Below are 18,776 nucleotides of genomic sequence, written 5' to 3' on the forward strand. Positions count from 1 at the left end.
CATTTAGCTGACTCTGATTCTGAACCTCAACCACTTCATCCTTCAAATGGGGACAGTAATCCTGTACAACTGTTTTTTGAGAAACAAAGGTATTCAAAAGGACTTTAAAAATGTAAAAAGCACAAAGTAAATAGAAGATAGCATTACCAGGCTCAGCTCTGATAACAACTCGTCGTGTGACCTTTGGAATTATGAATATAGTCACTATAGACCCTTCTGAAAATGCACTGAGCCTGTGAAAAATCAGAGAAATTTTAAATAGCCAGACACTTTCTGTCTGGCTAATATGACGCTCAACTAAAATGTGTTCTCTATACCCCATCACCTGAAATTGTTGTTTGTTTGGGTTTTTTTAGTTCTAATTTAAGCGGTCTCAGATCTACTTTAGAATTTTTCCCTCAAAGCATCCTGGCTTTGGAGAGGAAAGACTCTTTGGTGGAGGGTCAGGGGGCTCCTTTCCATCTCTCTTGAGTTTGAATTCTGTGAACAAGTGAGGAGAGAACAGCCTACAATGAGAACTATATGGGAGGTTTAACAAATACTACACATACCACCGGGGGCAACCCCAGCTGGCTTCCTAATTGGCAGAGATGGGCACACCCAGCCTGTCTTGTAGAGCATTTCCGTTAGAGTTGACTGTCCCAATTAAAACTGTGACCCAGATATAGTCACCTCTCCTCCAGAGAGCTGATATAACTAGCTCTGTGGGAAAGACAGTTTCCAGTTTGTGTGTTAAGTACATTAAAGTGAACCAGACTCAGATTTATATCAAGTCAACCTCAAAGGCCGTGGAAAGGGTGCTGTGCTCAAACAGGGAAGCAGAATTGGGACAAATGCCTTGAGGCTCCCGAGCTGCCAGGTTTTGCACTGCCCTGACCCCAACCGTCCCTCTTAGCCAGGCTGATGTTGTGCCCCTGAGCACAGCATGGCCAGGCCCACCCCTGTGTCTTTGCTCGTGCTGTGGCTCTAGAAAGATAAACCTGATCTGATCAGTGCTCCCAAGGGACTTATTCCCTGGCAAAAGAGATAGGAGTATGCCCACGTAATCTAGTAGGAAAAAACCCAGTGAGACTCAGGTAATGAATGACTAGGAGAATTTGAAGAAGGTCCCTTATGGCTGAAGGGCTGAGAAAGGTCATGGAGGAGGTGGCATTTGATGACAGCCTTGATGGAGGGTTTTAAGACACTAAGATTGGTATGAGATGATGTGGAAATAAGAATTGACTTGGCTGGTCATGTAGGCCTGATAGGGCCCAGGAGAGTCCCCTAAGTGAAAAGGAAGGGCACCTACTATGTCAAGTACATATATTTTCATAAGTACATATGTCTTTATCATTACTCTCAGTAGGCTTTATTATTCCTGTTTTGTAGGTGGGAAAAGAGAACTTCAAAGAAATTAAGTGACTTGCTTTAGGTCCCAACAGCTAGTGATTAGAGATCCCAGACTTTGAGTCAAGTCTGCCCAATTACAAAGCCTTTCTCTGTACTAAGCTGCTTTCCTGGATCCAAGGCTTGAAAAGAAGATCATGGCCATATCCTAAGAAGCTAAAGAGTTTGGGTTTTTCCTTCCTTTTTGCCTAGTTAAAGGCTTGCAGGCCTGGCTCAAATCCTACCCTTCTCACTAGACCTTTCCTGAATGTGCCAGAGTCTCTGATATTCTCAGTTACTCTGATATTCCCACTGCCCTGCAACTTCCTTTATTGGTTCATATGAATCCATCACGAATGCCCAGTAAGGATGTAAGTTCTTCATGGAGAATAACTGGTCTTGCCCTTCTTTCTTACTCCTGAATGAGTAGTTCAGGAATCCTCTCTTTCTGGAGAGGATACACAGACCAGCAGTGGCTGCCTTCTCTCCAGTACGGTCTGCCTGCACCAAACTTAGAAGGAGTGTGTGCCCCCCCAATCTCCCACGGCCCATCAACAGATGTTTGCCTTCCCTGAAGTTTCTCTCTACAAGGAAGTCACAGAAAACACACCCAGGTCTGCTGGGAGCAGCCAACGCAGCAGGTCACCGGGGACACTCGGCCATGCTTAGTCATGCACTGGCCTGAAAATTGATGATGGAGTGTTTATCAGCTGGGTCTACAGCGCTGCACCTCCCCACCTAGGTGTAGAAGGAGACACTCCCCACCTGGACAGAGATACCGCCATAGGCAGCTCCAGCTCTTGTGTGGAAGGGCCTGCAGACGGTGCCAGTTCACACCCTGGGAACTTATCTGGGGAATCTCTGAATTTAGTGCCTCAGTAGACATGTCAAAAAGAGGAGGCAGCCTTACCTTCCCACTGATCATTTCCAGACCATTTAACACTTCAACTCATAATGGCTGATTTTCCAGGTCACAAATTTCATGGGCATACTTGCTACTTACAGGATAACTATTGATCATTTAATTGCAAGGTAAGTACCATAGAAAGGAGGGAAAAATCACATGGCAAGCAATTATAGTTTAAGTACTTGGTTATTTTTGAGTCTGCCTGGCTAACAGTCATTTATTTTCAAAGTTTAATTTAGTCCTAGAAAAACCTTCAGTGATGTACATAGGAATGATGAAAAAGTGTCTTCCTTTTAATTCGTAATTACACATTAAGTATATTCTTTTTTTAAATGTTTTTATTTATTTTGAGAGACAGAGAGAGACAGCACACAAGCAGGGGTGGGGCAGAGAGGGAGGAAGAGGGAGAGAGAGACAGAGAGAGACAGAGAATCCCAAGCAGGCTCTGCATTGTCAGTTCAGAGGCCAATGTGGGGCTCAGTTCCACAAACTGTGAGATCATCACCTGAGCTGAAATCAAGAGTTGGACTTAACCAACTGAGCCACCCAGTTGCCCCAGATTAAGTATATTCTTATTTTATTCTCCCTGATCATTTTCTTTCCATGGTGCATTCCCCAAAGTAAAAGAGTGGAAGGCTGGAACTAGGGTTATACAACCCCAATAAAGAATTCCAGTCCCGGGGCACCTGGGTGGCTTAGTCGGTTGATCGTCCGACTTTCGCTTAGGTCATGATCTCGCGGTTCGTGGGTTCAAGCCCCGCGTCGGGCTCTGTGCTGACTGCCAGCTCAGAGCCTGGAGCCTGTTTCAGTCTGTGAGTCCCTGTCTCTCTGACCCTCCCCTGCTCATGCTGTCTCTCTCTCTCTCTCTCTCTCTCTCTCTCCTAGAAATAAATAAAACATTAAAAAAAAAAAAAAAAAAAGAATTCCAGTCCCGATGTTTATCAGTGATGATACACTGGGCAAGATGCTTAAACTCTCTAAGCATGAGTTTTTCATTAGTCAAATGGTGTGAAAATACCCACTTTGTGGGGATATTGTTGGCAATAAGTAAGTTGTATAAGTTGCCTGGTGTACAGTATTAATACTGGTATCCATACTTTTCAAAAGTTCCTGTTATGCCAGTTCACTTTTATGATAGCCCTACATTAGTATTTGTTTGTGCTAACCAAAAAAAAAAAAAAAACCCAAAAATTATTTTTTTCTTTTATGAAAAAAGGTGAAAAGCAAACTAGTGTTCAGCGTTGGTTTTGCAGTGAGCCACGATAGAGGCAGTGTACACCTCAAGCAGTGAGAGTCATGGCACCAAGCTCCTTCCCTGGGAACTTCACTCAGCATCAAGCCACCATAGCTTTGAACTGTGCCTGTGAGTATCTGTGCTTTACCTCAATTTATTCTGTGCATTGGTTAGCAAGATGTGCCCTAAAGTATCAGAAAAGCCTAATAGGAGTACTCTACTTTCAGGCAGTGGGGGAAACCTGTGACTGTAAGTACCCATATGATGCTTACTCCATGCCAGCCATAGTTTTAACAGCTCTGTAATATGTATTAACTCAATTTTCACACCAGCTCCCATGACAGAGCAACTATTATCAGCCCTATCTTATGGGTAGGAAACTGAGACACAGAGTTACTTGCCTGAGATCAACAGCTATCCAAACAGTAGAGATGAGGTCAAATCCAGGAAGATAGGCTACAGAGTTCACACTTTTAACCATTGCATCAGACTTCCCATAGATGGTGAGCACAAGTTATTTACACTTAAATTTATACTGTGTGATGAAGTCACTGAGGTTATAGTAGTCAGCCTTTAAGATAGCGCCCAAGGACCCCTGCCTCCTGGTATTCATACCTATATGTAATCCCCTCCCCTTGAATGTGGGCTGGACCTAGTGACTCATGTGTAAAAATTAGAACATAGCAAAAGTGCTGGAGTGTCATTACCAAGATTGAGTGACAAGAAGACTATGAGTTCCATCTTGGATAGCCCCTCTCACTCTCACTCTGAGGGAAACCGGGTGCGATGTTGTGAGCGGCTCTGTGGAGTGGTCCATGTGGCAAGGGAGTAATGTCTCCAGTGAATGGCCAGCCAGAACCTGAGGCTTGCCAACAGCCTTGTGAGCATGGAGGTGGGTCCCTCATGAGCTGAACCCTGTGAGGACTGCAGCCAACATGGCCAACATCACCAACTTTGGAACCACAGTCTCTAAACCCAATAAGCTTAGCAAATAAATGGTTCTATTTAGCACATTCAGATCTACCACCAGAGAAATTACCAAAGGTAAGTTTACTAGCCATAGAAAAAGAGAAAAGAAGATAGGTTTGTATGTTTGTTGTTTACATTTTCTTAATAAAGACCATTCATGTCCCTGTCAGAGTGTGGAAGTGGGTAGAGCTTTCTGCATAAAAAGAAATAAGACCTGTGTCCCAGTGTTGTCACAGCCTCATTCGTTTCCATAACTTTGCACTCAACAGCTGTGGAGTTTAGGAGAACCTGTGAACCTTCTGGGTCTCAGTAATCCCATATGTAAAAAAGGGTAATACTAGCCTGCCTGAGCAAGCAAGGGGACTGGACCAGATCATCCTTCAAGGATCCTTCTTGTTCTGAAACGTATGATTCTCTGTGGCTTTATTCAGACCAAGTTTTGACTGCCCTATGTGGTTCTCAAACTTTTTGGTCTCATGACCTCTTTACTCTTAAAAATCTTAAGGATCTGAAAGTGCTTTTATATAGTGGAATATGTATATGTGTGTGTATACATACACACAGACACACAGATATATATATACATATACATATATATATACATATATGTGTGTGTCTTTACTATGTTAAAAATTAAAACAGAAATATTTTAAATTTATTAAATCATTTAAAAATAATAAGCCTATTATATGTTAACATAAAAATATAATTTATGGAAGCTAGCTATATTTTTATTACTAAAAGGAGAAGGGGACGTTGTTTTATGGTTTTTTGCAAATCTCTTTAATGTCTGGTTTAATAGGGGACAGCTAGTTTCTCATACTTGCATTTGTATTTATTATATTGCCACATCACACGACAGGTAGCTTCTGGAAACTCCTCAGTACACTGATGACAGTGAAAAGGGCAAATAATATCTTAGTGTTATTATGAAAATAGTTTTGACTTTACAGAACTCCTAAAAAGGTTAAAAAGTTTTCTGTAACTCCCAGGGATCCCTGGACCACACTTTGAAAACTTCTTGTTGGAAATGCTATGATTTCTTCTCAACCTTTTGCCTACCCACATTTTGCCATCCAAAATCATCACCATCATATCATCATCATCATCATCATCATCATCAAATAAACACAGACACATGTACACATGCATATGTGTGCAAATTCCACACTCAGTTTTCCTAAAACCTCTCTTTAGGAAACTTAACATCAAAAAAATTAAGCCCAGGCAGACCCTCTGCAGACCCACTGATCCTCGTGGTCAGCTGTCAGCTCATCCTCCAAATGGTGGCTTCCTGCTTATCTGCCGAACCTGATGAAAGTAACAAATGGCTTCTTGAGGGTGTGTATCTAGTTTTACCAACTGGATGTATAGCCGAGGAATTTCAAATGTTGCTTGCCTTTGAAGCTTTGGCTTCAAAAACAAGTGCCTGGGGGAAATCAGCAAGGAGCAGGCCTGCTTCAAAAGCTAGCAACCCCCGGATCCAACAAACAACAGGGACCCTCTAAAGCCCCTACAGTCAGCCAACCAGGAAGCAACCCAGAGGGGTGGAGGGCAACATCAGATCAGTTGGGGACTTTCTGGGAAGACTTTTAATAATGAGCCATGTGGAAAAGGAAATCTATAGATCTGGTCACACTAAGTGGGTAGGACATGGGGTAGAAGTCTTCCGGACAAGGACTTTTAGCTCTGGTTCTACTTAGTGTTACCAAAGGATTGGTGTTACCAAAAGCAAATGACTCTCTAAAAATGACAAAGATGGCAAGAAGAGTGCTAAATTCCTTCCAGCTTTTTGTGCTGTATTTCTCAGCAATGGGTCTGTGAATATATTTCTCAGCCAAAGATAGGACACATTCCCTACCCTACTTATACTTGAAATACTCAACAATTTACTCAACAATTATCAAGACCCTAGTTTGTTGCTGGCACTGTTCTAGCACTGAAGCAGCAATGAACAAAACGTTGAAAAATTCTTGCCTTTCTATTCTAGTGGGAGGGATAGGCAAACACAATATACCATGTGTCCGTGGTGCTGAGCATTATCACTTAAAGTGGGGAAAGGGGACACGGACTACAGAGGTGAGAGTTGTTTGAGAGTTTAAATAGTCTGGTCAGTTGTAAGCAAACTGGGTATGCTTAGGAAGCCTAGGAATTTGAAATATTATATAACTGCATGAATTTGGCTATCATGAATTCAATCAGAATTCATTCATTCAGTGAATCAGTGAATCAGTGAGTCAGTAAATACTTACTTGGAACATTGACTATTTTGCTACATTGGGAGTTCAGGGAGGTGGTCCCCTTGGGTGGACACCAGCTTTTGCTCAAGAGGCCAGTAGGGTAATGACTAACTGTAGGAGATTGGAAGCCAGACTGCCTGAGCTTACATCTGGTGTTGTAGCCATGAGACACTAAGCAACTGGCTGAAACTTGCTACTCTCCTGTTTTCTCATCTTCAAAGTAGAAATAAAACAAGTACTTACCTGAGGGGATGTTATTCACACTGGATATTGGGCATAAAACTACTCTCAAATGGTAGCCATCCAAACAGAAATCAAAAGAGAAGACTAGGAGGGAATTGTTTGTGGGCACATGAGAGGCTCTCTCTTGAGACTCCCCAGAAATAAATGGGGTCCGATGAGATTTGAGACCAGTCTGAATCTCATTCATCTGGTAGAGTCTTGGGAAAATCAGGTTACAATACTGATTTTCGGTTGGTTCTGCTGGGCTCCTAAAGCAGAAAGGAAAACAGCTCCCACTGATAACTTTGGCTGACCAATAGAGCTAACTACAAAGGGGATCATTCCAGACAGGATAGGATGATTTTATTACAGAAGAGAGTGGCTTTCCATAACATAAAGGACTGATAAGCCTCTGCTGAACAGGAGTGAAGGCTTTGCCATCCTCACTATCCAAGTGCCGGCCAACCACAGTCGAGATAACAATGTCACCACTCGTGCCCCCAGAATGTGGCCACCAAATGACTGTAGCCTGTCCTCCCTCATTTGCATAAGAATCCTGCTCCATCTGTTAGAAGGAGCAATATCTGTTCATGCTAATCTGATTGCTCCTATAACTTGTATTAAAAAACATGGAGGTTACCACAAGCTTTGCTCTGACCTTTGATTTTCCAATATCGCATCTGGGGTAAGCACTTCCTTTTAATCTCTGTGGACAATAGGCAAAATTTCACCAAGGGGACTGCTGATAGAGGCAGAGATCATAGAGCATGTGTCCATGACCCCAGGTTAGATGATTATAATAACGCTTTTTAGACTCTTCTAATAAAGAATATGCTGAACAGGCTCCAACGTGCATGTGCAAAAGTCTAATTGCTGTTAACGTGTCACTCCCGTCACCGAGAAGCAACAATGTACTGACGGCTTGTCAAATCTGGAATTGATTTCGAAATTGCTTTAATGAGGCGGTGAATAAGTTTGCAGGAGCCCGGCCATCTGAGAGGCCTCCGCGGCATCAGCAGTTGAGATCACCTGCAGTTGCTTTGTTGACTGGTCATAAAAGAGGATGGGGCACACTGAGGGTTGCTGTTTGCTTGCTACGGATTTGCAAGCTCTGAGCTGGGATTTCAGTCTCCGTTCCCATTGCTGAAGTCCCTTACATTTTAGATTTGTTTTGAAGTGTGTGTGTGTGTGTGTGTGTGTGTGTGTGTGTGTGTATTTCCCTTCCAGCTGTGTTCCCCAACCCCCACCCCCCCATAAATAACTCTGATTGAGAGGTATTACAAGTTCCTTCTTGTTCTTCATCCAGTAGGTGTGAGAACTGCTCTGAGAATCAGTTGCCTCCTGGTTCTGAGCTTTGTCCTAACAATCAAGATTGATTATAAATAGACGGTGGTCTGGATGCAGAATAAAGCTTTTCTACCTGCATCTCTGTCCTCCATGAAGGAGTTGAACAACCCTCACTCCACCTCCAAAATTACTGCACCTGCCTTTTGTTTCCCCCAAGGGATGGGAAAAGTTGGTAAAGGTTTTGCAAATAGGCAAAGGCAAGATGCCAGGTTATTCTCAGTATCCAATCAGCCAAAACCTGGCGGGGTCAGAAATGGTTTTGTTTGTTTCCATATCACCCTCTAGTCACAACAATTGCCAGATCCTCCAACCTTGCAAGGCAGGTATGGGGAAAGCACCACGGAAACCCTCCAAATCTGACCAAATCTGAAGTGGTGTGTCACCTAATTCCTGCTCAAAATGTGGTTTTGGATTCTTGATGAGGAAATGGTGTTTTCCCAGCCAAGAGACCTGAATAAGCTTTCCTGCTTCCTTGTCTTTAACTTGTAAACAGCACCAGCACTTTGACAATGAAGACAAATGTATGCCCAGCTTGCAGTAACAATGAAAAAACTGCCAGTAACACTTCACAATTGTGGCTTTTATTACCTGCCTCCCCAACTCTGAACATTATTTCATTCAGAGCCAAGGTGGAGAACCAAATTGCCTTATTTCCAAAGGATACAAGTGTATTTGAGAAAAGCATCTGTGTGTATTATATTCCATGGGGCATCACCTCATTTATATTGCCCCCACGTTTATGAGTGCATGACCAGCATCCTTATCAGGTATAGATGCCTGCAAGAAATTGGATGCTACAGGGTCCATATATCAATGTTATGATGATGTATTTTTCATGAAATCTGTAAATAAGGTCAACAGGGTAGGGATATTCAGGATGACAGAATGTTTAATCGTTTTTGAGGAATGGTGTGTTTCCCCGTAAAAAGTCAATTTACCTTTTTTCCCCAACTCTTGCTCATTAAAAAGTCTGATCTGGCTACTTTAGCGCAACCACCACCCCCCACCCCACCCCTAGCACGTTAAGAAAAAGAGGTAGTTACTCTTGTATAAACCAATGAGTAGAAATGCAAGTGGTTAGCATGAAAAAGGGAGATAATGGACACCTCTGGGGTTTCTGATAGTTTGTCTTTTCTTATCACCTGAAACATTGTCTCAAGCTGAAGGAATAGGTGACTTGGTCTCCAAAGAAAGCAGTGACAAGAGAAAAATAAAATGCTCAGGGCCAGGAGTGCTAGGATTCAAAGTTCAAAAATATTGTTTTTATAATTTCAGTGCAATTGGAAAGTAATCTCAGCTTCTGCTGTCCCGGGCGTCAACTGCACATTGGGGTCTATTATCGTAACAAGCGTTTGACAAGACTCAAGAGCCAGGGAAACAGAAGCTGTTCTGTCCTGCTGTCCACAGCCCCTTTGACTCTGGGCTGCTCAGGACTGAAGGAAGTCATCCAAGGTGAGTCATCCACTCACCTCAGCACCCCACTGAAGTCCGGAAGGGAAGCTGCATCACTGGGAGGGAGAGATGCTGGAGACCAAGGGGGACAGAATTGGGAACCGTGGCTCAGAGAGAAGTTGAAAACTGCAAGCACAACCGGGAAGCCTGAAGGATATTCACCAAATCTGTTTCCACGGGGGCTTGAGTGTCACTTTCTCCGCCCTCCTCTCTAGACGTGTGACACAGGAAAAATGGCTTTGTAAAAGGAAGCAATTGTGAAGAAATGGAAATAGTAGAGCTGCAAAGGCCTTACCAAAGGACGAGTTCTATAGAAGTAGTATATATTAGGGGTGCCTGAGTGGCTCAGTCTGTTCAGCGTCTGACTTGTGGTTTCGGCTCAGGTCATGATCTCATGATTTTGAGTTCAAGCCCCGTGTTAGGCTCCGCTCTGACAGTGTGGAGCCTGCCTGGGATTCTCTTGCTCTTTCTTTCTGCCCCTCCCTTGCTCACACTGTCTCTCTCAAAATAAATAAACTTAATAATAAGAATAACAATAAATAATAATAAAAGGAGCAGTAAATATTGAACTCTTACTATAGAGATAGATCCTGATCTTCCCAATGTTGCACATATATATGTATATGTATACACATGTATATGAAGAGAGAGAGAGCAATAAAGAGAGAGAGGTTTTAAAAATACAACAGCAACTTTGAAGCAAATAAGGAAAGGAAAAATATCCTTCTGTATTAAATACATTATTTTCTCATTGTCCTTATTATTAACAAAACAGTGTAGACAATCTCTTCCAGATCAATGAGCATCCCCTCAGGCTAAACACAAGAGCGAAAATGAATCTTGAGTGACAGAGCCTGGAATTTCACTTGCTCCCGCCACCTGCTCTTGGAGGTCAACGGTGCTGTGGTGTGTAATTACCAACTTCATTGCTGCCTCTTTGCTTCCCCTCTCCCCCTGTCTAATTGATGGCCCTGACACCAATGCTGGGTCAGCCCTCTAAAAACATCTCGAGCATGAACTACTCCTCCATCCAACAGATGCTGCTCGCTTGGGAACCTACCATAACCAGGAACTCAAGGATAGCTTGTGTTTGCTCAGACCTTAAAAAAAAAAAAAAAAAAAAAAAAAAAAAAAAAAAAAAAAAAAAAAAAAAAAAAAAAAAAAAAAAAAAAAAAAAAAAAAAAAAACGGAAAGAAAGAAAGAAAAGGAAAGGAAAAAAAAAGATGGAGCAAAAAACAAGATTACACATCTACTGCAGGCAAAATCAACCTTAGAATTTGGTCTCAGCTACAACATCCACTCCCTGCACTAATGTACTTATTGGCCCTCTTTCAAGTAAGATACCTGAGATTTCGTTTCTTGCCTCTTTTTACGTCTTCTGCTTCCCTCTGAAATCGCATGTAGACAGTGGAATCATTGCCTTGGCAAATTCTGAAATATTATAAGGAGTCCACATGGCAATGGATTGTTCACATCTGTCAATAGCTACAAAGAGAGCGCCAGAACTGCCACAGGATCTCCTTTAATGAAGAAATACAAATTGTCAGCCAAAATTTGGGACTCTGTGCCTAGAAGCTGTGCTCTGAAATGGATCTCTCTAAAACCTGAACAAACCTTGCACCCAGGAGAATCTGGGGAACTTGGTCTCTTTTCTTGCTCATCTCTGGGCTGCTAGAGTAGACTCCTAGAAGTATGTCCCTTCTTTCTCCCTAAGCACCAAACCCCAACTCCCCTGAGAGACACAGACCCTCTGCAAAGTGGCTGGTTTCCATCCCAGACTCCTCTATTTCAGCCCATTACCATGGCCCAGCTAAGACAGAACAAAAGGCTTCACCTTGAAAATGAGAGTGAAGGGCATCACTTAGAGCTTCTTGTCACTGAATACCTCTGTAAACACTGTCACTCTCATCCCTCACTCCCCCTATAAACCTAAAGCTCAGAAAACAAAACTGGAACAGCAGACGCGTAAGCTAAGATACAGTGCAACATTAGAGTTCCAAAGGGCGGGCCCTTATGATTTTTTTCATAGCTAACATTATTTGTTTCTATCACTTGCTCTGGATTATGGATCAGCAAACTATAGCCACAGGCTAAATCTGGCCTAGTGCCTGCTTTTGTAAGCAAAGTTTTATTGAAATACCTGCTCATTCATTTACATACTGTCTACAGCTGAGTTGGCACTACAAAGGCAGAGGTAAATAGTAATGACAGAGACTATAATGACTCACAAAGCCTAAAATATTTACTGTCTGGCCCTTTATAGAAAATGTTTGCCAATGCCTGCTCTATTGGTTGTCCTCACACTGCCCAATTACTGTTAGTTGTAGCATACATCAATTCATCTGCTATTGACTATTTTGTTTTATGATGGAAAAGCTCACAGAATCCAAGCAAACAAACAAAAAAAGGAAACTCATGTGTACTAGATCCTAGTTATCAGTGGCTGAGTACATAAAAAATAGAATTAACTGCACACAAGCAAACTAGCTCGATTTTTTTTTTTTAAAGAATGGCAGAGGCAGGAGTTGCATATTTAACTGAAGCCTACACTGTGGTTATTGCGCAAGTGCTTCAAGATTATGGAGCAAATAAAGATAAAAGAACTCTGCCCTGTAGAATATCAATGAAAAAAATTTATTAAAGATCATTTCACATTAGATTCCACTCTCCAAAATCCACAGATATGAAAATGAAGGAAATCTCTTTAGGGATTTGCTTAGGAAAGCCCACATTTGTTTTACTTGATCAACTACCAACTATTAAGTGATTCTTTGCAAATAAATCTTTTTATAAGAAGTATCTTTTAAAGTGAGAGCAAAGAAATGAGTATTTGTTTTCCTGTGGAATACATAATGCCAAATGTAGCATACTTCCCAACTCTGCCCCACACCTATTGTCCATTTTAGGAGTCACTGTTAAAGTCCTCTCATGGAGCTGATAGGAAGTGAGATGAGGTCCCTGTAGAGGTCTGGCTAGCATGTTTGCCAAGAGGTACGTAACTAGAACTTTCAGCAAATTTACTTATCTAACTTTCCCTCAAAGCCCAATATTTTAGACAGAACTTCACCCAAGTTCCTTTCAATTGACCAAAGGGTTGAAAATTGACATGGATTTGAGATAGAGCTGGGAAAGCCCACTCCTAGGCCAACTCCGGTTTTCCCAATTGTTGGATCATATACTAAAGGAATTAAGGGTCCAATGCTGTGATGCTCACTTGTTTGTGCACATTGCAGCCCCAGACAGTTTTCTAGATGGCCCCGCCATTTGACCAAGCCCTTTTGGAAGGTGGGAAAAGAGCCTTCAGCCTCCCCGTACTAACTTCAGGCTAGGATGAAGCAGGCACACTTGGACAGGCAGCATCCACATCCACACCTCTCACACATCTGCACACAGAGAATGCTTATTTCTTGCAAGCCCAGTACAAGTCATATCCAGAACTGAAGGCAGAAGAACTCTTTTGTAGATGAAGAAGATGAGTGTTACAAATGGTATCCCTTCTTTGTTTGAAGTTCACCTCCCCGTAAGGTGCAGCGCCCCTCCTCTGTACCTTTTCCACATGATTTTAAAATTAAACTGAGTCTTACTCATCAGTGAATTCCCAGCACCTGACATAGTGTGTAGCATGTAAATAAGAAGTTTTTCATGTGTCCATTTGTTCAATCAATAAATGTTTATTGAACACTTGCTCTGTGACAAATGCCTTGTTAAGTATGGTAAACTAAATAAATGAATAAGACACAGTCTGTGTCCTCAGTGTGTCCCAGATCTAGAGGAAGGAGAACAAACAAAAAGGATAATTACAATATGAGGTAGAGGTTTTTCAGTCAAGACTTACAGATTTGGGCTCCTAACCCTGCCATGGAGTGGGTGGGTGTGAGAGTAGTTAGGTTAGGGCTAAGCACACTTACTCTCTCTGGAAAAGCAGATAAGTGTTGTCACACTCAGACTTGTGACCTTTGTAGGAGGTACAGTAAGGAGAGTTTACTTTTTGACTATAAAGTCCATGATAGTTTACAGCAGTCATATTTCAGTAGAGCTGGGATTGTGCCTCACAAGCAGAGACACTTAACAAAAGGCTATGTTGGGTCTCTCACTGATTTGCAAACACATAGCCAAGATTTCTTGGGTCTTGCCTTGCTGTAGGCACATGGCAGTTAAAAATAACAATAAAAGAGGGACATTTGGGTGGCTCAGTCAGTTGAGCCTCTCTGACTTCAGCTCAGGTCATGATCTCCCACTTCATGAGTTCGAGTCCTGCATCAGGCACGCTGTTGTCAGCATGGAGCCCACTTCAGATTCTCTGTCTCCCGCTCTCTGTCCCTCCCCTGCTCATGCTCTCCCTCTCAAAAATAAATAAACCTTTAACAAAATCTTATGAAAAATAACAATAAAAGAAAAAAATCAACTAGTCAGTAAGTTAGAATCAGAGGATCATAGAGTATTAGCGTCTATAAAAGGACACTTAAAATGTTATTAGAGTCTGTCTGATACCAGATGACTAGTGTGACCAGTTTCATTCTTCTGTTCAATTGATAGAGTGACTGACAGGTCATTTGGGCTTTGCCGGGAGGGAGAGCTGCACAGGAAGACTCGGCATGGGGCAGCCGTGTGATGAATGTGTTCTGAATGAATGCAGGCAAACACCTCAGGCTCTGTGGAGGAGAAGTAGGCCTCAAAATCCAGAAGCTCAAATAACACAGCCACACTGACCTTCTCATCAATCATCAATCAACACCCACCAGTGCCGCTGGGAGCAATGAGAATGCAGAAGAGATCATACCTGCTCTCTGATCTTCAAGATCAAGGATACAAACAAGGATATGAGCAGGCAGTCTGTGGAAGATGAAAGTCAAAAGTATCTGAAGAGATGCTCAAACTCATCAGTTGTCAAGGAAAATGCCAATCAAAATGAGATACGATTTCATACCAAATAGACTGAAAAAAAATTTAAACTGGATGATGATACTGAGTGTCAGCCTAGATGTGGCATATGAGTTCCTTGATGCATGGCTGATGGGAATGAAGACTAGTGCATGAAGATTGTGAGTAATTTGGCATTTCCTAATCAAAGTAAGCCTACATATATCCTACGTGTCATTAATTCCACTTCTGGGTATGTGTATGTCACAAAGAGATCCTCACACAGATTCATAAGGGGCCATGGATTAGGATGCTCATGACCACATTATTCGTGATGATGGCATGCAAGTGGAGATAGTCTGGGTGCTCACCCCTAGGGCACTGGACATATAAAACATGGGCGGGGGGGGGGGGGGGGGGAGGAGTAACTCAAGGTATACTACCCACAGTTGGAAGCCACTGACAAGATGTCCACGTAATGTCATGGATAGAGCTTGAAAGCATGGTGATGGTTGAAAAGAGTAAGAAACAGAATGAGGTATCTAAAACAATACCATTTAAGAAAGTAAAACTGTATGCTCATACAACAAGAGTATAATTTGTGAGAAATCTTCACAAACAAAATGATGCTTTATATGTGTGAGAATAGTTGCCTATGAAGGTAAGATGAGAAAAGGGATCAATACAGATTTTTGGTTCCTGGAACAGATATGTGTGAGAGTGGCTTTGGAACCCAGCACTGCACAGAAGCTAAAAGGAATTTGGGGAGCATGTTAAAGAAAACCTAACTGTCTTGAATAGACTGTTAGTAGAAATCTTGGCTTTGGAGATACTGTTGATGAGGGCTCAAGAGTAAATGAGAAACATACTTTTGGAAACTGCAAGAAGCCAGACCATATTATGTAATAGCAGGAAGCTTAACAACAGTGTTACCTGCAGTTACATTGAAAGTACAAAATATTCCTAATGAACTGGGTCATCGAAGTTAAGCGGTGTTTCCAAAGTATTGGAGGTACCACTTGGTCTCTTTTTGTTACTTTAGTCAAATGAAGGAGGAGAGAAATAAACTGAGGAAAAACTGATATAGTTACCACCACCCACCAAAAAAAAAAAAAAAAAAAGGTTTTGAAATTTTTCAGCCTCTCCAGACAGCATCCAAGAAAATATCAAATCCAAAGACACTACCAGGAAAACATGTCTAAAACGTGTCTAAAGATGAAACTGAGCTTATAAAAGTAAAACTTTTTGTTAAGACCTCAGAAAGACCAAAGATAGTGCCTCAGAGTCTACAAAGGCCCTTTAAGAAGAAAGAAATAGTCCTGTTTCCATCTATTTACAACACTGCTGACACCAGACATGTGGGTTTTCCACACCAAGCAATTGTCCAGTTCTCAAAGAACACCAACTGGGTGTCCTACAATTTAACCAGATTCTGACACTAACCGCCTGGAATTAGTGCAGACCCCACATGTCAAGGGCTCAGTCCCACACGTCAGACACCACTCCCTTCTCCCTTCCACGTCAGACACCAATCTCTAGTCCTGGCTGTCACCTATAGTTCTGACCAACCAACTATAAATGGGAGGTTCCCACAACCTCTTTCTCAGGCTCAGTAATTCACCAGAATGGCTCACAGACCTCAAGGAAGCACTTTACTTACGATTGACCATTTATTATAAAGAATACAACTCAGAAACAGCCAACTAGAAGAGACACATGGGATAAGGGACGTGGGAAGAGGCAAGAGTTTCATGTCCTCTCCAAGTGCACCACCTCCCAGCAACCCCGTGTGTTCACCAATCCAGAAGCTGCCTGAACCCCTTTGGTCAGGATTTTTATGGAGGCTTCATTACACAGGCATAATTGATTAAAACATTGACCTTTAGTGGCCCCTGGAATTCAGGGGGTGGGCTAAAAGTTCTCCCTCTCTAATCACGTAGTTGTTCCCCCTGGCAATCAGCCACTTATCCTTAGGGACTTTCCAAAATTTACCTCATTAACATAATAAGGTGCTGCTTTCAACTTTATCACTCTAGAGCTGTTCCAGAAGCTAGGAACAAAAACCAAAAATTATAACAAAATACGTTCCTACTGCTATTATCCTTTAGGACATTATAAAGATACTATCCTAAGGAGCTCTGTCCAGGAGCTAGGGATGAACCCAAACACATATTTCTTATAATATCACAAGAGATTAAAGGTTTGCTTCACAAATCCTCTCAATAAAACTATAGGGTCTCTAGAAAGTTAAGGGTGTTGGACCTCAGCCATCTCATCAAAAGCAGACAGGGCTTATGTCAAAGAAATTTGTACGTATGGCTTTTGCCTAATGGAGTGAACCTCAAAGAGATTCACAAGAGACCTACAAGTTTCTTAAAAGACTTTTATTTGTAGAAACATTGCCAACTTGAACTGCAGGGGAAGGAGACAGTACAGATTGAGGAGACTTTTTCAACCCCCAGAATTCTACTGGCAAGAAGTAGGCTGAGATTGCTGTTAAGCTACAAAAAGTGTGTTACCTTCCATAATAAAGAAAAGTGACTGTGAGGGCAGAGCCAATTGCCTAGAGAGTGAAGCCAAGAGCCATGGAGAATTAATCCTAGGCCTTGGGATGTAATCAAGAAACGTCCAGCACTTGCGTGGCTGGCTTTCAGAATTTCCATGGACCAATGAACTCTCATGCCTCCAATCTTCCACCATGCTGGACTAGAATATCTTCCAGATCAACAACTATAGACGGTGGGCAGATAACTTATTTCTTCAGTTCCAATGGTCTACAGATCAAGAAGATCTGTGTTTAAGACACTACAGGTGAGCCTCATCCACACCTTTTTTTTTTTTTTTTTACAAATAGTTTATTGTCAAATTAGTTTCCACATAACACCCAGTGTTCATCCCCACAAGTGCCCTCCTCCATGCCCATCCCCCCTCCCCCCCCCATCCCCCCGTCCCTCAGTTTTTGTCAGCATTCAAGAGTCTCTCATGGTTTGCCTCTCTCCCTTTCCCCCACCATTTCCCCCCTTCTTCTCCCGGTTGGTCCTCTGTTAAGTTCCTCCTAGTCCTCCTATACGTGCACACATATGATATTTGTCCTTCTCTGCCTGACTTATTTTGCTCAGCCTAACACCCTCAAGGTCCATCCATGTTGCTACACATGGCCAGATTTCATTGTTTCTCATTGCCATGTAGTATTCCATGGTATAGATAAACCACATCTTCTTGATCCATTCATCTGTTGATGGACACTTGAGCCTCATCCACACCTTAATCTTAATTTAGATGCTGGTCTGGACTTTGAAATGATAATATGAGACATTAAGAACCTTGGTAGGATAGGGTAGGTATTTTGCATAAGGAAGGAATGTGAATTTTAGGGTAGACAACCTCTATGATAACTCTCAATGATCCTTGTCTCTTGGTTTTCAGGCCCTTATATAATAAGCTCTCCTTGAGTATGAGGTGGACCTAGTGACTAGTTTCTGACAAATAGAATATGGGGGAAATGTTGTGATATTGTTTCTGAGATGAGATCATAAAAAGACTGTGACCATCATCTTGGATCTCTCTCTCTTTTGCTCTCTCATTACTCTGAGGGAAGCCAAGTGCCATATTGTGAGCAGCCCTGTGGAGAAGCTCATGTGGCAAGGCACAGATGTCTCTAGCCAAAAACCACTGAGGACCCGAGGTTTGCAAACAATCATATAAGTGAGCTTACAGGTGGGTCCTTTCTCAGTTCAGCCTTGAGATGACTGCAGCTTCAGTGACACAATAATCATAACCTTGCCAGAAATCCAGAAACAGCAGATCCAGCTAAGCTGTATCTGACTCCAGACTCTGAGAAACAGAGATGATAAATACTGGTTGTTCTAAACCAATGAAATTTTGGATAACTTATTATGCAGCAAAAGATGACTAATACAGATTTTATCCCCTGACACTGATTGGGTTTCCTAAGTGAAAAAAAAAAAGTTCTTAATGTAAATTTTTTAAATACTAAGAAGAGTTTTCCTCCTATTTATAATCACCTAATTGATTATAAACAGCCCACTGGAGTTTCATTCTTGTCTGATTTAAATAGAGAATAATAATAAATCTTGCCTGATTTAAAAAGAGAGAGAAAAGGAGAAGCCACAACTCTGGCTTCTAACAGAAGATGTTTCTTGGAGAAGCAAGCACG

The sequence above is a fragment of the Hyaena hyaena genome, unplaced genomic scaffold (genome assembly GCF_003009895.1).
Source record: "Hyaena hyaena isolate Hyena2069 unplaced genomic scaffold, ASM300989v1 scaffold_41, whole genome shotgun sequence".
Taxonomy (NCBI): domain Eukaryota; kingdom Metazoa; phylum Chordata; class Mammalia; order Carnivora; family Hyaenidae; genus Hyaena; species Hyaena hyaena.